The following is a 24,176-nucleotide window of genomic DNA, read 5'->3' as shown; positions in this document are numbered from 1 at the left end:
GCTCCGGACGCGCAGGCTCAGCGGCCATGGCTCACGGGCCCAGCCGCCCCGCGGCACGTGGGATCCTCCCAGACCGGGGCGCGAACCCGGTTCCCCTGCGTCGGCAGGCGGACGCGCAACCACTGCGCCACCAGGGAAGCCCCTAGTGGGACTTTTCCAATTAAAGATTCATGTCTTCCTTTACATAAGGCAATTTTCCTCTACTATTTTTTTTTCTTTATTTATCCCCTTCATTTTCTCTGTTAGCTATGTCTTTCCTATGAGCTGGATGTCAAACCTCTGGTCCTATCCTCATACTTGATAACTTTTCTCTCACTTGTCTTTTTTTGTCTTTTTGCTCTACATACTAGAAGATTTCCTTTATTTTCTTCCAAGTTATTTCTTTAGTCATGTCCAACATATTTTTCAATCAGTTGTTGATTTCTTATTTTAACAACCTTATTTTAACTATCAGAAGCTCTTCTTATTTTCTGATCTCTCTTGTGTCATATCAAGTTATTCTTATTTTAAGGATATAGTATCATCCTGAATTGCTCTGAGAATGCTGAAGAGAATTTTTAAAGGTCTTTGTAGCTGACTTTTATCTGTTTTCTTCAGGATTGGATGGTTATTCTATGTGTTCATATTAATCCTTCTCTTTCAAGAACTCAGTATTGTCACATATCTAGTGTTATATCTACGGCTGAAGGACGAAACGGGCCATCACAAAAACATTGTTTCTCAGGGCTCTGTTAAATGATGGAGTTCCATGCAGACACTGGGTGAATGGAAGTGTTGACCAGCAGGATTCCCGATTGTACAGAGCAGGCAATCAGAGAGCCCCCAGGCTTGCTCAGCGCATGAAGAACTTAGGCAGATGTGTCTGGGCAAAGCGTCCTTATCCCAGCATTTGCTACAGAAGCCCAGAGTTACCTCCAGCTTTTTTGTTTAGGGCCAGCAGCCACACTGCCCTACTCTTCAGTCTTTAGAAGTTATTTGGTTTTATCCAAGTGACACAATTTGTCCACGTTTGTTGTGAAATTGAGGAGTGGAGTAGAGAAGGAAGAGTGGGGAAAGGAAGTTCTAGTTGAAGAAAGGTGTCCCAAAGATCTGAATTCAGAACGTTAAATAAATACTCTAATGAACATCCTCCCCTGTCCCCCACCCATTCTTGTCCTTGGTGTCTGATAACTCCAAGCCTGGAGCTTCTTCAGCCGCCCTTATCTCTGGAATCCCCCTCTCTGTTTTTTTCTTTTGTTTGCTTTTCATATAAGTCCATCTGCTTTCTATTTACTAGCATTTATTCACACTCTGTGGTTCCTTTATTGATGCCCAGATTGTTGTGGCTTCATTCGATAGATTTATGGATGGACAAACAGACAATGTGCAATTAATCATTTCAGTCTTTCAATGGGACCTTGAGAAAGGGTGACGTTTGAGGCATATGGTCTTGAACCAGACACTCAGCAAAGTTTAAAGTGTACAGAGTTGGTTCTGGGGGGCCATCTTTACCTTTCCTTCCTTCCACCCTGTCCAATTATATTTTCAGGAAATTATATGATAGATACACATACAATAAATATATTATCTGAGAAATACTTCTTTTAAATACATACACACACAAAGATAATGGGAAATTTTAGAAACTAAAATTTAGTAGAAGCAAAAGTCTTGGGCTTTAAAAAAAATGAGTTCTCATTTGAGAATTTTAGGCACCCTGGAAGTGCAAACATTCAAACATTTTATGGAAATTTACCTTTTATTGTGACTTTAATTGACTTAGATCAATGAAGTTTCGCTCTGAACATCTATCAATCAGATGAACTAATGACTTTTTGGTGATATTTATGATCAACTAAAGAAGCAAGGTATATTTTAAGAAAAGCCATAGAACAGACCAAACCACATCAAGGTAATTCTAGACATCTCATTTTTCAAAATGTCTAATACTGCAGGAATCTTTAGAAGTCCATAGAAAAGAAATAGTGATAAATCTACATATATTTCAAACTTCTAAACCAAATACTTTGCATCATGATAAATAATACCTTATCCAGATGTGAAAAAACCAGAACCAGGATACAGAGTTAGAATTGAAAAAGATAAAGGTGGCAAACAGATATAAACAAACAATTCTAGGGTAACGACTAAAAGAAAAATCACCTTTGGATTTTGAACTCTCACTTTTGTTCTGAATAGAAAAGAAAACACATAAGCTAATAGTAACAGTTGAATCTTGGTCATTTCACCCATTATTCAAAATATCCTTGATTTTGTTGTAACAGATGTATATTCTAATGCATTCACGTAAGTTATTATAAACGGCAACTGTAGAACGATTAAGGTATAGGAACCTTTTTTAAAAGTTGGCAGTTGACAACATTCTTCGGTCCCCTTCGCTTTGCAAAGAAACAGAAAAGTAATTTCTTAGCTCTCAAACCCATCTTAAATTCTGAACCTTTTTGACGTTGAAGCTGTTCTTGTCTCTCTTTTAAGCATGTGCGGGCACACACATACCCCTTGCTTTTCATATCGATGGTTGGGTGGACAAAGCCTATGGCCAGCTTCAGCTACACTCCACAGTTATCAAGCATGACAGAGCTGGAAGGGAAACATCTGGTCCAAGGCTGCTGCCTGCCTCTGTGGCAGAGAATTTCCTTTGATCTCCATCTAGAGTTCTCTATCGAGTCTAGCAGATCAATTAGTTAATAGACCTTTCCCACTAGTAGTCCCACTAGCTGACTACCTAGGATAGAAAGAAGTTCTATTTACCAGTCCTTCGTTTCCCTTTTTACTTTAGGCAGATCCCTTCTTCCCTTGAAATGACATAATTATTAAACCACTTCAGTCACTGCTGTGATTAATGACCCCCTCTTTCATGCTGAAACCCCTCAGTGGGTTTTAAGTGCACCGCTCGATGGCTACAGTTTCATTCTGCGCCACAATTAAGGGTAGGAACAGCCTGAAATACCATTATTAAAACCAACATCTTGCCCAGGTTTTCCTAGTTCCCTTGGGGAATTGGAATTATCATCTTAGTATCTATTTCTCCAAAAATTCAGGGAAGTAGTATTACATTTTCACCTGGATTTCATTTCTAACAAGCCTGGTTAATTTTCCTTATATTACAAAGATCGGTTCTAAGAATTTAAGCAAACATATCTTTCCCTAAGAATTTTTTTTACCCCGTTTACAATAACATCACTCTCAGTGCTATTTAGGAAAGAATAATTACCTTCAGGAAACCAAACTGAATTATTTGGGGTCTTACACATAGAATTTCAATTAGCTTTAATGACTTTCCTGGGGTCAAAACGTTATACCTGAACTATGTTTTTTCACCCGAACACAAAATCATTACCTTGTACTATTTTAACCGGTCCAAAAACTGCTCTAAAAGAGCTCCCTTTCTTAAAAACAAGATCAGACAACTGACTCTACTCTTCAGGCACCACTATGCCAGCTGTGCCCAGGAGACGCTCGGACACATGATGCTCCAGTGAGCTAGCGTCTGCGCTCAATGGCTTTTACCGTAAGAGACCCCAGCCTGAGACCCCAGTCTGATCTATACGCTGCGACCGAAATCAAACTGTGCGGCGCTAACGCTGGCCATGGTGATACCAACTTGGGGAAAAAACACGGCTCTCGAGAGCATGCAGCAACACGCAGGCGGTGCAGAGCGGTGCCCCGGGATGAAACCGCAAAGGGAATTTCAGGAGGCAGAATGTAATTATCCCCTCTGGAGTCTGGCGTGGACGGGAGGACTGAACAGTGCTGTCCTTTGTCCCCCAAAGAAAGCGTGCCAGCAGATCTATGACAGACACGGGTAGAAACGTGAGGCGGGAGCCTGGAGCCTTGTGTGTTTTCAGTGCCCCATTTTTCACCTCCTTGGATAGACTCCTATGTCCTCAGAAAACTGGAACAGCCCTCAGTGTGGCCCTTTTATGTCACGTTACTACCACGTCGAATGCTCTTTAGAAGAGGCTAATATAAATGCTCAGTAAAGTCCTGTGAGCCACTCTCTCTGAGCCCAGTTAAAAGGAAGAAAAACTCAGAGCACCAGCCTCCCAGCTCTGCCTTGCAGAAACCTCTACACCAGGCGCTAATATGAACCTTCCGTAGGCCATCTTAGGCGGGAACTACCAATGTCACTATTCTCAAAAATAGACATAAGGCGGCTGCAGACTCCAAAGGCTGTCTGGTAGCTCATTTCCATAAACTCTGTAATAATTAACACTTGTGATTAAGGTTGTAGGGAATTAACTGCTGAGTGTGGGTCTTGACAGGGCCACCATTAGGTAGCTTCAGAGAATTACTGAATGTCAGTTAGCTGCTGAATTTACGCCAAAGCACACCCTCAAGGGCAGCAAGGCCAGGACAAAGCAGAAGCCGCCTTGGGCCGCCCCCGTGTTTACTGAGCACCGATCTGACTCCCTTTGCTGAAGGTAGCCTTGACGTGACTCCCCTTCCCACCCTCTACTTCCTGTTTGGCTCTTCTGAGAAGGTCAGGGTCTGACAAATGACTGCTTCTACCGTCGTCTGACCTTGGTCCAACCAGCACCGCAGTGACAGCATACCCCAGGTCCACGGCCCTGACTCCAAGGCACAGCTTGCTGACGAAAGCTGGGAAACAGAATTCTAGGAACCCCGAGGTTAACTCCAACCAATGCCTAAAACCTGACTTTCAAAGTCATCGTTCCCCAAAGGAAAAACCTCCCAAGTTTCTCAATCATAGTTAGTCGTGAACCACCTAATGCTGATATGTTATAGCTGACTGGGTGAAATAGACGTCAAACCTAGACTCAGATCTCTACGGTGATACATTTTCCTTCAGAGTTTGTTCTAGATAACAAATATCCTCCCGAGGATGGAACTAGTGAATTCCTCTTCCCCAAGAGCCATGCTTCATCGAGTGGCCCAGGTCGAATTTTATGACGTGCAAACTCAGGAGGGAGTAAACATCATGAGGGGCCAGCACATTTCTTACTCGTGCAATTTTGTCACCTGCAGTAAAAGTGTTTTGGGTCAGTTTCCCACAGGAAGAGTAGAATTGTGGTTCTAAGTTAGTCCTAAGTAAGTAAGTCTTTCAGGTCAACATTTTGCTGCCCCATTTTGATCTCTTTTTTTTTCAGCAAAAATCTTGAGTTTTTTTAATCCAAAAAATGAAATGCTCAAAATAGGCAACAGATAGAATGTCTTCTACGTAATGGTCCCAAAGGCATTGGTTGGCATTAACCTCGGGGTTTCTAGAATTCTCTGTGAGGTCACGATCAGGTGGACTTCTCTGGGGAGGCTGAACTTTAGCCAGTCAGGGTGACCAGAACATTCCACCCTGATGGAACTAAGGAAGCCCCAGCCCCAGTCCTGACACTTTATGCCCCTGAACTGTTCCCTGACGTCCCGTCTCCACACTCTAGTTCCGTCGTCTCTGGGAGTTTTTCTCTAGGCGGGTCTGCGTTTCTGAACCTTCTCATTTCTTGTGTCTTGAGAACATTCTGTGTGATGCTCACTCCTCCCAGCCTTCATGGGATACTCTCCAAGCGCTGGGTTTCATCACATATGTACTAGCTGAGAGGCCTGCTTTAGCAAACTCCTCTGGCTTACGGCCTCTGGAAAGCCCTCTGAGAAATCAGCCAACCTTGAGTGGGGCCCCTTCCTCCTGCTCGGGCCAAAGCCAGGTTCCCTGTTTGCTACCTGAAGTTCGTGGTGAGTTAAGTTTCTTTTTCGTACCTGCTCCAAATTCTTGTCTGATCTTTAAGGAGGACTTGTGAGTTAATGACACGGAGTCTAAGTAAATACACTGAACGCTAACTAGGGGAGGCTCCGAATTTAAAACAAGCCTCCTAGGAAGACTAGAGGTCCCCCGACAGCCCCAGGGTTTGGCTCAGAGGCTCTGTGACCACAGTTCTAGAGTCCAGACTCTGTGTGGCCCCGGATGGACCTCCCATGGACCCGGGGTGTCAGGACATTACTTTAACCCAGGATGAACAGACACCTTCACTCTGGCTGAACTGATGGGCTTCTTCCAGTGGTGTTTTTTGAAAGCGGATGCGTATCACCTGGAAAAAGGATCCAAAAAGGTTCAAAGGTCAAGTAGCTTTCCTTTGAGGCCTGTGTCCCAATGTTCTCATTTTTAATGGAAATGTGCAAGTTAGTTTCTGTCTGAACTTCATTTTATACACGTCAATCGTTAACAACTTTTCAGTCCGGGGCCATAAACTATGAGAAAGCATGGGGTACTCAGGAAACGCTAACTTCTACACTCAACCTTGAAGCTAACTGTACAAGTGTCCCTGGGGAAGTGACATAACAAGTTTACTTATCTGCAAAAGAAGCCCTTCATAGGGCTGATCTCCTAGGTCCCTGTACCCTTAGGGAAATCAGACGGCTCTGTGCCAGCCTTGACGTCTGCCGCCTCACACCCGATGCCAAGTTTTGTGGCAGGCACCCCTGAAAAGGCACGGGCACCGCCTGGGATCGAGTCTTCACGTAACCACTTCACTTTTCTCTCCATCAAGAGACTAGGACAATCCCTTTGTAACAACACTACCAACCCCAGAAACAGGAGGGAATCTGGAAAGCTGCTCTGTAAACAAAAAACATCCCCATTGTAAAAAGCCTGCCTTGGAAACATTAAGGTAAACATCTTTTGGACTTGCTGCTGTTGACAACATGTTTTCAATTTGCCACGCAAATTCATCGGAAGCCTTTCTGCCAGGGAACCGGATGGCCCAGGGAGTTGGTAATTGTTAATGAGTCGTGCAGACTTTCAGGTCTCTGATACCATTCTGAACGGAGCCCAGAATTACCTGATGCTGCTGGAAACCTTTGCAACATGAGCCAAACCCCTAGATTCAATCCTCAGCTTAAAACATGAGTTAAGACAGTGTCTGACGGGCATTTTTTTTAATATTTATTTTTTTATTGGAGTCTAGTTGCTTTACAATGTTGTGCTAGCTCCTGCAGCCCACTGAAGTGAACCAGCCATACGTATACACATATCCCCTCCCTTTTGGATTTTCCTCCCTCTGATGAGCATTTATATGAGGAGAGTTAGGAGAGAACCATGCACGGGGACAAAAGCGGACAATGAGAGAATAAACTAGGTGTTTCTGCCTTAAAGTCTGATGTTTTCCCCCAAGACATTCCAAGGGAAATTGCCAAGGAATGTCAGACCTAGAGAAATGGAATGAACACCCACCTCGCATTCTTAAATGGTCAAAATTCCAGTCTTGCAGTTTTCATTTCTTCCTAATCACTCTCCCAGTCCAGAGGGTCAAACTATTTGTGCAGCAATTTTCAAGGTGAAATAGATTTTACTCTTTCTTATTTGTTCTATGAGCCCAACTTTCTTTTAAAAAACAAAAGAAATGCATCACTAGAGCTTTACAAACTAGTCAAAACCATGAATCTTCTTTTCCAAGAGTTACCAAAACGAATTTCCTCCTTAGGATCTGGGCTACAGCATTTTATTTTCAGTATTTTGTAGTTATCCTAGGGGAACCATCCAGCAGAACAACAGAACTTTTGCGTCGCTAGCTTTCCCTGGCTATCCCAGTTGCATATGTATATCACTATTTTCCTTTACACTCTTTGGTTTATAGTAGCAGTAATTTCCCCTCCTATATAGCCCAACGAAGAACCAATTAACAAATGCCCAGAGCAGCAAGCGTTCTTGGCTGTCCTGCCTGGTCAGTTATTAATTTGGCGAAGGAAAGAGTAACCAACTCATAAAGGGGAACTTGAATTTTAGAAGTTAGTTCTATTTTACATTATTAAAAAGGAAAATGTAGTAAAAATAATAAGAGCTTTGCCAAAACTCTACAGCAAAGTCAATTAGTCTCACAAAGGGCCTGGGAGTCTGCAATCTGAACTTGCATTTGGAACCACTTAGCCTATTAAAACAACTCCAAGCTTCATCTCTCACAAATCATATTTCAGTGCTCACGGCTGGATCCTAATGAGTAAAATTCTTTCACCATTCTTGGTGCAACACAATTTAAAGTATTCCTTGTGTGTCTGCCTATTTCAAATATACACGTGTGACTTCATATGTGCATACTTTCATACCCATATATGTACACACCTACGATAAAAGTATATTCCTACGCTAAGTATAGCCTTATACAATATATAGTAAAATACATGCTGCATTATATATTACCATATACCTTTAAGAGGCCTTTAAAAGCAAATTAATTTCAAACAGAAAAATAGTAACACTGACATTACAAGTCCACAGCAAAAATAAAATGGGTTGTATTCAGAAGACTTTTACAATTTTACCATATTTCAAACATGAGGGGATGCTGCTTCTTTAATTAAGACAATTTGGTAATCAACTAGAGACATGTCATTTGTTTCTCAGTATACTGCTATGGGCAATAAATTCTTTTTTTTTTTTTTTTTTGCGGTACGCGGGGCTCTCACTCACTGTTGTGGCCTCTCCCGTTGCGGAGCACGGGCTCCGGATGCGCAGGCGCAGCGGCCACGGCTCACGGGCCCAGCCGCTCCGCGGCACGTGGGATCGTCCCGGACCGGGGCGCGAACCCGTGTCTCCTGCATCGGCAGGCGGACTCTCAACCACTGCGCCACCAGGGAAGCCCGGCAATAAATATTTTATTTTGCTCTGACTGATCAATGGGGAAAAGTTAAAACGCTAAGTGAGATTATTTTCATAGATAATTCTTGTAAAATAGTGTTTTCCAATCAATTATATTCACTAACTGATAAAGATTTTTAAATATTCTATTTCACTGAAACCTAACAAAAATCCTCCACATTCCTTAAATGAAAATGAAGTTGCATCATTTCAAACCCATGCTTCCCAACTCTTAGCCTCTATAAAAATTCCAAGCAATTTCTATAGGTTTTCCAAGGAAGACTCAGCTCTAATTAACTACAATTTTGTCCATATTTTGTTTTTCTCCTACACTGAAAGACTAGCAGGGGGTTAGCCCTGCAGAAAAGAAGATTATTAAAACTTTAATAACATCAGCCTTTGAACCTTTCCAAATTCTTTACAATTTTCTCGCATTTCCAGCCCAGATGTCTACATGGAGATATAGTGAGTGCCAACATGAACATTTTGTTTACAATTGTATTCACCTTAATTATTACCGCCTTTAAAAAATAACAAAAAACAGAAGAACACACAGTAATTTTATAGCTCTTCTAAACAAAGGAATTAAGTTATCCTTAAAAATAAATTTGCAAGAATGATTTTTTAATCCATTTTTAAGTTAGATATTTCCAACAACACAACTATTTCTTCCCTGCTGCCAGAGGTAAATTGTTAGGCAGCCTAGCAACGGTGGCCAGCTGGATCACAACATTTTTTTCAATCAAGCTACAAAGCTTCGAACTACTGAAAAGAGAGTTCACTTTGGAAACTTGAACTCTTGATATTGTTACAAAAGAAAGACCAAAAAGGAGGCATCCTTTAAGATAATTAACTGCTTGCTGTTTCACCAAAGATGGGGATATTTGCATACCACAAAAGCCCTCATAGAATTGCCTTTCATAGACCTCAATATGGCAGCTGTGTTATCCCAACTCCAGATACTTGTAGCCCCCCAAGAGCCAATTATGACTTTTCTTTTAATGAAAGAACCCCAATTATTCTAATGAATCCATTGCCACCTAACTAAATGATTGCATTTCACAAGCATCTTTGCTTTGTAATCAAATGCTAGCATGTAAAATGTGAAATAGGTGTGTTGAAGTGTACTTCCAGGAAGTTTCCTAAAAGGGAGACAGTGGACCTGCTTCTTCCCTTCCTCCTTCTGCTGAATGGAATGTTAATGTGATGGCTCGAACTTGAGCAGCCATCTTGGACCGTAAGTCCAAGGGAAAAAAACTACGAAAGACAGAACACTGAGAGAGCCAAAGCTCGGGTCCCTGGTAATCATGGAGCTACATTTCCAGCTATGCAAGACCTACTTCCAGAGCTATTTTATATATGAAAGAGAGCTAAACATCTTTATTGTTTAAGCCACTGTTATTTGGGGATGTTTGTTTGTTTCATGTGACAAAACATAGCCCGAACTCACAATATCACCTGATTGAAAGTTAGGCTGTATGTATAGCTATATTCTGCTAGTTGAGGGAGGGAAAAGCAGTCCCTGACATCTAGGAGCTGGCCTGGTACCGTCAGCCAGGACTTGGTGTTGCTAGAAGCTGCCCCAGAATTCACAATTAAATCTTGGTGTTGAAATTAACATAAGCAATTTCACAAAACTTCAACCTCAGACAAGGCTACCTGTGACCATGAAGGATGAAGACAGAGTAATAGCACTCCATATCGTGTCTGAGCACAGACAAAGCATGAACATCATCCAAGCTTCAAAGTTCCACATCTCCCCCTATCCTGGCTAATGGGACGCTATTCTTTACCAGTCACAGCTCTAGCATGGCTTCGTTTCTCCTGCCTTCTAGATAACATTTATTAAGATGCCCAATTACAGAATTAATTCCACTTCCTGACAGCATCCAGTTCAGACCAAAACATCACCTCCTTGAACCCACTCCCAAATCACCTAACACAGTCTAAATCCTACAATGTCTTTTCTAACATCCTCCTACCAATACTCCACGGTTTCCCATTGCGGGAGTTCTCCCCCATTACTAGAAGTCAGCAAACCCAATTTGTTCAGCTACAGGTGTGCTCCTGGAGGGCTTTGGCTGGTGGACGTCGAGTAGCTATGCTTGTGTCTCCAGACAGCAGAAAACTCAAAATAAATCTACCATTATATCCATCCATAATTCAAATGATCCCACCCGAATGGAAAGCCCCAATTCCTCAACCGACTCCAATCACTGAAAAACCAAAACATCAATTTGTAATCGTCAGACTCATTGAAATGATCCCCTTGTGGTGTTGGCACAGCTTGAACCACACTCAGGCTGAACCCTCACCATGTACCAAGTTTTCAGGAACTACAGCCAGTTCAAAGCTCCTTCAAGTAAGGGAAGTCTGCAGTATGAGAGGTAAATGCTGCGCTCCAGCTACTTTTTCTCCCGTTCTTCCTTTCCTGCTTTTTTTCTCCCAGCTCCTTCTCTCTCTCTTTTTTGGTTTCTCCCTTGCTACTCTTCAAACTTTTCAGTGGTTCCTGGGCCGAGTTCACTGAGAGTTCTAAGTGGCTCAGTCCTGGACTAAGTTCTTAAGTCACAGTTACCGCGCCCATCACTCAATGGCAGCTCTTGCTGTCCTGCCACCCCACCACTTGGAACCTTCCCTGCCACACTTCTGTTTGCTCTTCACCTACTGAAAAATGACGATTGCTTATCTTATCTCCTCAAGTAAAGTCACAATCCCCGATGAAAGCTAGAGGTAACTCAATTTCTCTTCTAATGAAAGCCTGATCCACAGGCTACGTTCAAAACTTCTAGAGACGATGCCCTTGCTCTTCTTGTGCAAATCAAAGTTACAACTCTCAAGACTGACAAGCAGGAGGGAAATACAACTTGCCCGTCTGGGGCAAATATTTTACAGCAAGTAGTGTCTTCATGTGTTTCTTCCCCTTGCTCCCAATAAGCATCAGTGCTAAATTATCACAATATTGTATGATGCTTAAAGCTCTTTGAGTCTCCGGTCCCACGTAACACCTATAGGACAAAAGTAGGTAGTAAATAAAATTGGTTGAATGATTTAATTTATTGGTCATCAGTGCTAAAACGCAGCCCAGCCCACGTTAACCCAGAAGAAGAAACATCAGCAGGGTGGGCAAGGAAGAAAGTGCCGTGAACCAAAGACAAAGGGTCATTGTGTTCTATTTTCTTAAGAAACAAACAACAGATTGCGAGTCTGGTTGTCTGGGCTTGCGGAAAATCCGAAGTTTGCTTGTGTTTTACTGTTTCTGTTTTTCATCTATATTGAAGGCTAACATACACAAAAAAGGACACAAATCCTAAGTTCATACAGCTCAACGAAGTATCGCACAGTGAAATACACCTGTGTTGAGTACCATCCAGGTCAAGAAATAGAACATTACCAGTTTCAAAGGCTAACCAAAGACCATCATAGGTTCTGTATTGAGGCCGAAAGGGCAAGGAAGAGCCATGTCACTCTGGACGGAGATCAGAGAGCTGAGTGTGTGAGGAGAAGACACAAGGCAAAAAGAAAGAAGTTCCTTCCAAAGGACATCGGCTCCTCCAAGATAGTTTTGAATTGATTACAGAATGTGATTGGTCAGTCATGTGGGCAGGCATTACACCCCACCCAGCCCTCGACAGGTTCAAGGGTCCTCCAACAGCCATGCCCCAAAGGACAAGTTCAAGGTTCCAGCAGGAGCTGACCTTGAGGTGACACACCTGAACCTCTCCTCACTCCCCTTCCGACCACTGCCCTCTCCCTTCTCTCCAAATGAAACCACTACCCTAACTTCTGACTCCAAAAACTATGTGGACCTGTTTTTCAACTTTAGATAAATATACTAATATACTATATGTTCTTTTTCACTTTTTTTGAGGTAAAATTCAAAGGGCATAAAATTAACTATTTTTAAATGAACAGTTCAGTGGCATTAAGTACATTCACAATATTGTGCAAACACCACTTCTATGGGTTCCAGAACTTTTTCGTCATCCCAGAACCCATACCCATTCAGCACTTGCTCTGCATTGGTCTCTCCCTCTGCTTCCTGGCTACCACCATCTGCTTTCTGTTTCTATGAATTTATCTATTCTAGATTTTTCATATAAATGGAAACATAAAGTATGTAACCTTTTATGTCTGGCTCCTTTCACTTAGGGTAATGATTTTGAGGTTCATTTGCATTGTAGCAAGTATTAGTACTTCATTCCTTTTTATGGCTGAATTATATTCCCCTGTATGTATGTATATACCACAATTTATTCATTCATTGATGGACATTTGCGTTTTTCCACCTTTGGTTATTATGAATAATGCTGCAATGAACATGTGTGTACTTGTTTGAGCCCCTGTTTTAATTACTTTGGGTACATACCTAGGAATTAAATTACTGGGAACCTATGATAATTCTGTTTAGATTTTTGAGGAATCACCAAATTATTCTCCATAGCAGCTGGACCATTTTACACTCCCGCCAGAAATGTATGAGGATTCCAATTTTGTTATATCCTCACAAATCCTTGTTATTTTTCATTTTTAAACTTATGGACGTCCAAGTGAATAAGAGGTGGTATCTCATTGTGGGTTTGATTTGCATTTGAATAACTAATAATTTTGAACATCTTCACATGCTTGTTGGCCATTTGTATATCTTCATTGGAAAAATGTCTGTTCAGGTACTGTGCCCATTTTTTAAGTGGCTTGTTTGTCTTTTTTGCCGTTGAGTTGTAAGAGTTTTTTATATTTTTTGGATACATGTCCCTTACCTGGCATACGATTTGCAAATATTTTCTCCCATTCTGTGAGTTGTTACTTTTCACTTTCTTGATCATATCCTTTGATGCATAAAAGTTTTCAATTCTGATTACATCCAAGTTTATCTATTTTTTTTCTTTTGTTGCTTGTGCTTTTGGTGTCATATCTAAGAATCCATTACCAAATTAAAATCAGGAAGATTTACCTCTATGTTTTCTTCTACTAGTTTCATAGTTTTGACTCTTATATTTAGGTCATTAATCCATTCTGAGTGAATTTTTATATATGGTGTGAGTTAGGGTTCCAAATGAACTGTTTTCTATGTGGATATCCACTTGTACCAGCACCACTTATAGGAGAGATAATTCTTTCCCCATTGGATGGCCTTGGCACCCTTGTTGGAAATCAATGAGCCATATATGTATGGTTTATTTCTGGACTCTTAATTCTGTTCCATTGGTCTCTATGTCTATATTTATGCCAGAACCACACTATTTTGATTACGGTAGTCCCTTCCTCTCTTTGGGGGATATATTCCAAGACCCCCTGTGGATTCCTGAAACTGTGGATACTATCAAACCCTATATATGCTATGTTTTTTCTTATACATACATACCCATGATAAAGTTTAATTTATAAATTAGGCACAGTAAGAGATTAACAAAAATAACTAATAATAAAATAGAACAATTAAACAATACACTCTAATGAAAATTATGTGAATGTGGTCTCTCTCTTTCAATATCTTACTGTACATATTTAATGCTTTTTCCATCTTAACGAAACGTTTACCACACACTGAGGCTACAACATTTGCAGCTTGAGGTGTGACAGCAAAACTAGCACAAGTTTCTTTTTCCCTCTTCACAATTTTACGGATAGGAGAATTGTTCTTACTGTAGATCTCAGCAAATTTAGCATACGAGTTATTTTCTTTTCTTGCTAAATTGAGAGTGTTCACCTGTTCACCTAAAAGAAGCACTTTATGGCTTCCCTTTGGCACATCCAAATTGCCAGCATCACTACTCTTGTGCTTTGGGTCATTATTAAGTAAAATAAGGTTACTTGAACCCAAGCACCGTGGCTGCAACAGTTGATCTGATAACCAAGATGGCTACTAACGGGCCGGACGTGCTGGACAAAGGGATGATTCATGTCCTAGGCGGGATGGAGCCGGATGTGCAAGATTTCATCACACTACTCAGAACGGCGTGCAATTTAAAACTTACGAATTGTTTATTTCTGGAATTTTCCATTTAATATTTTCGGACATCAGTTGACCATGGGTAACTGAAACCATGGAAAGCGAAACCACGGAGAAGGGGGGACTACTGTACTGTAACTTTGCAGCAAGATTTGAAATAGGGAAGTGTGAGTCCTCCAAATTTGTTCTTCTGTTTCACGATTGTCTGGGCTATTCAAGGCCTTTTACAATTCCGTATGAATTTGAGAATTGGCTTTTCCATTTCCGAAAAAGAAAAAAAGAGGCCATTAGAATTTTGGTAGGTATTGCATTAGATATCCAGATTGCTTTGGACAGTAATGCCATCTTAACAATATTAAGTCTTCCAACCCACGAATATAGGATGCCTTTTCATTTATTTAGGTCTTCTTTAATTTTTTTAAGCAATATTTTATACTTTTCTAGTGTACAAGTCAGTCCCCTCCTTAGATTCCTCAGCATTTTATTCATGTGGATACTACTGTAATGAAATTATTTTTTTACTTTCCTTTTTGGATTGTTCATTGCTGATGTATAGAAACACAACTCATTTCTGTGTGTAGATCTTGGACTATGTGACTTTGATGAATTTATTTATAAGCTCTAGTAGGTTTTTTGTTGTTGCATCTTTGGGATTTTCTGTATATAAGATTTTTTATGTATTTGTCATCTGCAGATAAATATAATTTTACTTCTTCAATTCTGATTTGGATGTCTTCCTTTTTCTTGCCTAATTCTCTGGCTGCACCTTGAGTGCTATGTTGAATTACAGAGGTGAAAGCAGGAAACCTTCTCTTGTTTCTGATTTTAGAGGTAAATCTTTCAGTCTTTCACCATGAGTATGATGTTAACTGTGGGTGTTTTATAAATGTTCTTTATCAAGTTGAGGAAGTTCCCTTCTACAACTAGGTTTTTGACTGTTTCTGTCATGAAAACGTGTGGTATTTTGACAAATGCTATTTGCATCGATTGAGATGATCACGTGGGTTTTTTCCTTCAGTCTATTAATGTGGTATATTACACAGATTGATTTTCCTGTGTTGAACCAAACTTGCATGTCTAAGATAAATTCCTTTTGGTCGTGGTAAATAATCTTTTTTAACATGCTGCTGAATTTGGTTTGCTAGTATTTTCTTGAGCATTTTTTAATCTATATTCAAAAGGGATGTTGGTCTCTAGTTTTCTTTTTTTGTGATGACTTTATTTGGATTTTGTATTAGCGTACTGTTGGCTATAGAGAATGAGCTAAGAAGTGTTTCCTCCTCTTCAATTTTTTCTGAAAGAACTTGAGAAGCATTGTTTTTAATTCTTCTTTAAATGTTTATTAGAATTCACCAGTGAAGCCATCCGGTCCTGGGCTTTTCTTTGTCAGGAGGTTTATGATTACTGAAGCTAATCAGTAATCAGCTTTTACTGATTAGCTAAAGGCTTGTCAATTTTATTGATCTTTTCAAAGAACCAAGTTTTGGATCCATTGATTCTATTGTTTTTCTATTCTCTATTTTGTTTATCTCTACTCTAATCTTTATTATTTCATTCCTTTAGCCAGATTTGGGTTTAGTTTGTTCTTTTTCTAGTTCTTTGAGGTTTAGTTAGGTTACTGGTTTGAGATCTTTCTTCTTTCTAATGTAGATGTTTACAGTTATAAATTTCCCTCTGTGCACTGCTTTCATGGCAGCTAATAAATTTTGGTATGATGTGCTTTCATATGCATTAATCTCAAAGTATTTTCTGATTTCCCTTGTGATTTCTTATCTGACTCATTGGTCCCTTAAGATTATGTTGTTGACTTTTTACATATTTGTGAATTTTCTAATTTTCCTTCTGTTACTGATTTCTAGCTTCATTCCATTATAGTTAGAGATGATAATTCTGTAAGATTTCAATCTTTTTAAATGTATGCAGACTCATTTGTGGCTTAATATATGGTCTCTCCTGGAGAATGTTTCACATGGACTTGAGAAGACTATGTGTTTTGCTGTTGTTGGGTATAGTGTTCTATATATATTTTTTAGGTCTAACTGATGTATAGTTTGACAAATCTTCTATTTACTTATTGATTTTCTGCCTAGATATTCTATCCATTAATGAAAGTGAGCTACTGAAGTCTCCAACTATTACTATAGAAATGTAGAATCTATTTCTCCCATCAGTTTTGTTAAGGTTTGCTTCATATACTGGGGGGCTCTGTTGTTTTGTACTTAAAGTGTTTATAATTCCTATATCTTCTTGATGAATTGAAACTTTTAGCAATATCTAATGGCCTTCTTGTCTCTTAAAACAGATGTTTACTTAAAGTCTATTTTGTTTGATATTAGTATAGCTACCCCTGCTCTCTTTGGTTACAATTTGCATGGAATCTTTTTCCATCCTTCCATTTTCAACCTATCTGTGATTTTGGATCTAAAGTTAATCTCTTGTAGACAGCATGTAGTTAGATCATGCTTTCTTATCTATTCTGCCAGTCTCTGCCTTTTACTCGGTGAGTTTAATCCATTTATACTCCAAGTGATTACTAAAAAAGAAGGACCTCTGCCATCTTTTGGTTTTCTATGTGCCATATATTTTTGTCCATCATTTCCTCCAAAACTGGCTTCTTTTGTGTTTGGTTTATTTTTTCTAGTGCACCTTTTTGATTTCCACTTCATTTCCTTGTCTATATATTTTTTAGCTATTTATTTAGTTACTACTGTATTAGGCATTCTAAATTTGTAACAATCTAGTTTGCATTGATACCAATTTAGCTTCAATAACATACAAACATTCTACTCCTATACAACTCTGCTCCTCTTGGGTTATTATTGTCACCAATTACATATTTATACATTGTGTGTCCATTAACCTCACTTTGTAAGTGTTGTTCTATGCATTTCTCTTTTAAATAATATAGGAAATAAAAAGAGGAGTCATAGTCATAAGCCAAAACTTCAATAATACTGTCCTTTTATTTACCTATACATTTACCTACCAGAGATATTTTTTTATTTATATAGCTTCAAGTCTCTGTCCAGTGTCCTTTCATTTCAATCTGAAGGCCTCCCTATAGCATTTCTTGTAAGACAGGGCTGGTAGCAATAAAATCTCTCAGCTTGCATCTGGGAATGTATTAATTTCTCTTTCATTCTTTAAGGATATTTTGGGGGTACAGAATTCTTTATTGACATTCTTTTTCTTTCAACATTTTAAATATGTCATCTCACTGTCTTCTAGCCTGTGGCCTCTGACGAGAAATTGGGTGTTAATCTTATAGAGAATCCCCTGTATGTAATTAGTTGCTTCTCTCTTGCTGCTTTCAAGATTCTCTCTGCCCTTGGAATTGACAGTTTGATTATAATTATCTTGGTGTGGATCTCTTTGAGTTTATCTTAAATGGAGTTCACTGAGCTTCTTGGATGTGTAGGTTCATTTCTTTCACCAAACATGTGAAGTTTTGGCCATTATCACTTCAGATATTCATCTTGCCCCTTTCTCTCTCTTTTCTCCTTCTGGGAATACCATAATGTGTATGTTGGTACACTTGATGGTGTCCCAGAAGTTGCCTACCCTTTTCATTTTTCTTCATTCTTTTCCTTTCTCTTCTGATTATGTAATTTCAATTGTTTTATCTTCAAATTTTCTAATTATCTATTCTGCCAATTCAAATCCCCTGTTGAACACTTCTAGTGAGTTTTCATTCCAGCTATTGTATTTTTCAGCTTCAGAATTTCTATTTGGTTCTGCTTTATAATTTTCGTCTCTTTATTGATAATCTCTATTTGTTCATACATTGTTCTCCTGGCTTCCTTTAGCTTTTTGGTCATTTTTAAGAGAGTTTAGTTAGAGTCTTTATCTAGTAAGTTATTTATTTATAATTTTATTTATAATTATTTATTAATTTATTAATATTAATATTAATTAATAATTTTAATAATTTATTAATTTATTTATTCATAATTATTATTTATAAGTTATTTATTTATCCAATATCTGAGCCTCCTCAGTGAAAGTTTCTGTCAATTATTTTTTTCCTATGAATGGGCCATACTTTCCTGTTTCTGTGTATGCTTTGTAATTTTTTTTAAAAATCTGGACATTTTGAATAGTATAATGTGGTAACTCTGGAAATCAGATTCTCTCTCTCCCCAAGATTTGCTGTCACTGATTGCTGATAGCTGCAATTACCCATTTGTTTAGCGACGTTTCCAAACTATTATCGTAAAGATTGTGTTGTTTGTCATATGTTGTCACTAAAGTCTCTGTTTCATTGCCTCAGAGGTCAACCAGTGACATGACAGAGATTTCCTTAAATACCTGGAGCCCAAAAGAAAAATCCTACTTCCCTGGTCTTTGCCATGTGGCTCTGAGCTAGGACATTCCTCCAACACGGTCAGGACATCTATAATTCTTCCTCAGCCTTCACCTCTTGATTTCATGGACCCCACTGATCCACCATAGGTGCAAGCGTAGGGTCCCCTCAGATCTTTTCTGAGCACACACCCAGCCCTATGCGTATACGTTTCACTCCAGCTTCCTCACATATATATGAGAATCCTTCCAAACCCTTATTCCCCCAAGAAATTTCCTCCTCAGTCTCTGCTGTTCTAGGCTTTTGTGTCCGTCTGGTGTTTGCTCCATCCACCATCCCTTACTCCAAGTGGCTATAGGTAGTATATGTCTTTTAAACTTTTTTTTAACTAAACATTGTGAAATTCATTCATACTGTTGCATATAGCCAGAGTTCAATTTTTCAGCAAATTCTGCTGCTGTCCAGAAAAGCACTGTAGCCCAAGGTGGACAAAACAAAGGCCAGCCTCTGTGCCAGTCCATCAGAGAACTCCCAGACAGGTCAAAACACACAACCACATTACTGTAAGAACAAGTCTGCATTAGGTTCCTGGCACCAGCAAGTCACACCAGGAAAAACAGCCACTGTCCCCATGGCTGCCACCATTCTGGGAAACAGAGGATGTTAGGCAGATGAGCAAAAACAAGACAGTGCTTTCTTCCTAAAATTCAGCTGCCTTTTTCTTCATTAAACACTCCTTTGGTTGTTATAAATTTTTATCAGATTCCACAGATCTGAAAAAGTTTTTCATATGCATAAATATACTTTTTAACAATGATAGCTTACTGAAGTAATAAACAAAACATTGACACCTCTCCCGGAGCCTCTTTATGCTAATGCAGAGCATCTGGCTTTCCTGAGCGCATGTCTATAGAATTTTTTAAGTGTAATTAATTGAATCTTCACCACCCACATCATTGAACCCGGTTCCCCTGCATCGGCAGGCGGACGCGCAACCGCTGCGCCACCAGGGGAGCCCCCTAAATATACTTTTTAACAATGATAGCTTACTGAAGTAATAAACAAAACATTGACACCTCTCCCGGAGCCTCTTTATGCTAATGCAGAGCATCTGGCTTTCCTGAGCGCATGTCTATAGAATTTTTTAAGTGTAATTAATTGAATCTTCACCACCCACATCATTTCATGTGATTATCCAAAACATATGACTTTCTTTTGCAGGCAAAATAAGGATCTTCCAAAGATGTGGAGCATTCTGGGACATTCTAGGTTTTCCAGTCATGGAAAAGCTAGGATATTGTTATCAGACTTGGGGGTAAACAATCATAATAAAAGATGACCCTTAATCACGTTGGAGCACATGAGCCGCTATGAACAAGTGGATTTACCTATATCTACCTACAGACATGGCTGATTTTGGAACCAAGCTGCAGGTTCTTATAGTGCAAAATTCCAATCAACAAGCTTAACCTAAGCAAAGAGGACAGCTCAGACAGAGGGGTTAAATTTATCATTATACTTCTAGCCAAACATGCCTCAACTGTGCATTCATTTGAACAGAAACCATACTGCACTCGGGAAGACGGCAGCCTCATGGGTGCAGGCATATGTAGCCTGAAAATCATCGCAAGAACAGCTCAGTAACTGCCCTGCTGCGAAGTGTGAGGACAGAGCCCTCTCAGAGGCACAGAAAGTGGCTTAAGAATAAGAGAGCTCTTCTGCCCACTGTCTCAAGAAAGCTGAGCTCCTGAGGAAAGGGAGGAGGCGGCAGCAGGACCAGGCGGTTTTCAAACCGGAGCCACAAGGCGTGAGCTCCTTCTGCCCTTGTCTGGCTCCTTTCTCCGCCCTCAGAGGTTTGCTCTCGCCCAGGTGGAGCTGCGTATTCAGTTGCAGGAAGAATGAGTAGAGAACACTGAGGAGGGTTTATTTAACTCTTGTTTCTCTAGGTTTCCATCTCTAAAGTGATTCAGCAGAGGGGTTTCTTACTTAGAGTCAGCTCTCCCCACAAGAGTCTCAAAGAGACGTATAGAAATCTGCCGTTCCCAAATCATGCCAGTTCAAGCTTCACTTAGGCTGCTGGCTCACTGTCATTCTCTGCCAGCTTTCAAGGTGACCGAACAACTGCTTTTCCTTAGCTAAAGCCAGACCTCAGCCACACTCTGACTCCCAGACAGAGGACAAACCGCAGAGACCCCCATCCTTTGGGGCAAAGTCCATCGCAGTGAATGGCCCATGACAGACAAAAACGACCTGTGTCTGTCACTGGTATTACTTTATAGTAGACCACAGGTATTACCAATAGACTTGGAAGGAACCCCCAGACTGATTTCCATCGATAACATAGTAGTGTTTCCCAGAAGCGAGGTTTCCTGAAGTCGTCACTTATACCCATGCCCTTTGCAGCCGTCAAGGTGCCCGCTGGCACCAATTCACATTCTCTCAGCCTCACCTGTTTCTTTTTGCCACCACTGCTACTGGGACCAGTTCTGTGTAGAATCTGACCAGCAGCTGCAACCAGACAGCAGCCAGGCTGAGGCGCCCACTGCCAGCCCTGGCATGGTGGGTGACACATGAGAACCAGCTTGGTGTTTGCACATGTGCAAACTGGGAGCTGGGGAGACGACGACTAACATCCTGTGGGCAAACATTTAGCTGGGGGGGGGACAGAACTGATGGATAAACGTGCCCCCCTTTCTTCCCCTGGGCTGATCGTCTCCAGACGGTCAGGCAGCCCCACAGGGTCAGGCACAGAAGCTGTGCCCAGCTCAGCAACACGTCTTTCTTGCATCATGTCTCTGACCTTCACTTCTGCTCCTGGATCATACGCCCCAGCAAAGCATGTGCACTTGAGCCTTGACTACGCTGCCATATCTGCTTTCTGGAAAACCCAGGCTAAGACACTAGTCTATTCGCAATCTCCTGCGTCTCTGACTGGGTTTTCATTTTGAGAGAGAGAGAGAGAGAGACCTGCTCAAAAATTATCCTGTGCTCTCAAGATCCTGAAAAATAGTAGTCCCCATTTTTTAGATGGAAGGAAAGAAGGAAGACTGGAAAGAAACCAGGGAGTTAGAGAGGAAAGAGAAGGAAGAAGAAAAGAGAGGCAGAGAGGCCAGGGGACGGGAGGGCAAGGCTGAGGGAGGGAGGGAGGGAGGGGAGGAGAGGAGAGAAGACTCTAGATCCCTCCTTATTCTTTACTCAGGAGAGAGCGCCTGGCTCCCCTGCCGGGCTGCCTCTCCTGCACGTCCTGCCCCTTCTGTGTTGCTTCACCTCATCTACATCTTTATGCAGAATGTTTGCCCTGTTCTACCCCGTAAACTCACCCTCTTCACTTTGGGACCTTGCACGGTGCACGCTGCACTCAAGTTATTGCCATAAAGGAGAGAAGCCACGTACGTTTAATAAATTCCGGCTTATTCCTAATGAGCTGTTGAGCAAATACTACATTGATTTCTCAATCTTTACATACTTTAAATGATGGAAACAGAAACTTCACTAATCTTCTCAAATACCAACTTCATCACACCACTCACCTGCACAACACGTGCACCTCCCCCGCCATGGCTTCGAATCCTCAGCCTTTCCATCTCTACACTTGTCACCTTTGAGAGTCCCCTGGGCGCTACACTCAGGCTTCCCGCTGCTCCTCCTTCCTGTCTTTCTCCAGCTGTGCCCCTCCCCCGGATCCAAGCTACACTGTAGTCACAGCACAAATAATGAACCAGTTCTGACGGCAGGCCTCCCCTGACTCGCTGCACCTTCTCTGGATGCATCTGATCTGCCCCTGTTCTACCTCCTGACAACAGCCATATGCAGAGTGGGTGTGGAGTAGAGACCCTCGTTACGGAGACAGGGAGAAGTCATCCCACGCTCGTGTCACCCTACCGGACTTAGACATTTTCATGCAATACGTATTTGGAATGATATTTATCTTCATGGTAGATTACCTATATACCATTTAGCAACTGGGAAAGTTGTTTTTGTTTTCATTTTCTGTGTATCTTGCATCTCTATCCACAACCCAAATAGGACTTTATTTTTCCTACTCTTTCACACGCCATTCTCAGAGCATCCCCACACATCTGGGTCACGCGCCACACCGAGAACATGTTCACTCAGTATGTTGCAAGGTGTGCAGGGGTCCCACTCACATCCCAGGCCAGGCAGGCACTGGGAAAGCTGACCCCTGGTCCCTCTCCTGACCATTTTTCTAGGAGTCAATGTTCATCTTTTGTCATCCGTGGAGACAAATACTCTGACTTTTAAACTAGAGAAAACATTTTCTAGATACACACACGTAGGTACATATGCCTGGAGGCATGTGCGTATGTATTTTTCCCCCACTTTGCTGAGGGTAAAGTCAGTGCCTAGGAATTATATCATCTCTGCAGCCCTTGAACAACACCTAACTGATGTTATCGCATTTGTCCCGTTCCCTGACTGCCTTTCTGCTGCCATGAGGGCGTTGCCTGCTCTCCTCCAGTTGCTGGGACCTAAACCTGGAGACACCCTCAGCCCTTCTTTCTCTCACATGCCCATTCCTTCAGCAGGTCCTGTTAGCTCCGCCTTCCAAATACACCCAAACACAATGCGTCTCCCCACCCCGGTCCACACCTCCATTGTCATTCCCCTGAACTGTGTTTTCACAGCCTGCAAAACATTCTCATCACCTCTCTCCTCCCCTCCCCCTCAGCCTATCCTCCACAGAGCCGCTTGTGCGATTTCATTAAAATGTAGGTCAGATCATGTCACTCCTCCTCTCAAAAGCCTTGCATGGACTCCAACTCACATGGAGCAAAAGCCAGAATCCACAAAAACGTCCTATAGGTCTGTCAAGTTAGGGGGCAGACCCAAGGTTCAGAGATTGGTTAGAAGGACTCAGAACCCACTGATAGCTGTCATACTCACGGTTACGGTTTATTACAGCGATTCCATCAGCTGTAACACAGATTAAATCAGCCAAGAGAAGAAGGGTGGGGGGAAAGCCCAGGACAGTTGCACACACGAAGCTTCCACTCACCCCCTTCCCGTGCAGTCCTGAAGGGCGTGACATCACACATCGAGTACTGTCACCCAGGGATGCTCACTGAAGACCTGGGGTCCTGAGTTGTTATTGGGGCTCAGTCACAGAGACATGATTGACCGCCCACACGGCTGTGCTTCATCTCCAGCCCTTCCAGAGATCAAGCTGATACCACGTGACCCAAAACTCCCATCCTAAATCACATTGCTGGACTATGGGTGTGACCCATGACCCAGGCCTAAAATGACATTCCACCCAAGGCCTTATAGATCACCTCCCAGGAGTCGGGGGCAAAGCCAGACCCCTCTTTGGGTCTTTCCTA

The 24,176-nt window shown here is 41.3% G+C and overlaps 1 long non-coding RNA gene across 5 annotated transcripts in view; it reads right to left on the bottom strand.

The window, feature by feature from the left end:
* Positions 1-24,176, bottom strand: part of LOC114487096 (uncharacterized) — a 57,249-nt gene that overhangs the window by 21,218 nt on the left and 11,855 nt on the right. The window lies entirely within an intron of this gene.

Source organism: Physeter macrocephalus, chromosome 11 (assembly GCF_002837175.3).
Source record: "Physeter macrocephalus isolate SW-GA chromosome 11, ASM283717v5, whole genome shotgun sequence".
Lineage (NCBI taxonomy): Eukaryota > Metazoa > Chordata > Mammalia > Artiodactyla > Physeteridae > Physeter > Physeter macrocephalus.
The sequence above is the reverse complement of the archived record's forward strand: the minus strand, read 5'-3'. Positions and strand labels throughout refer to the sequence as shown.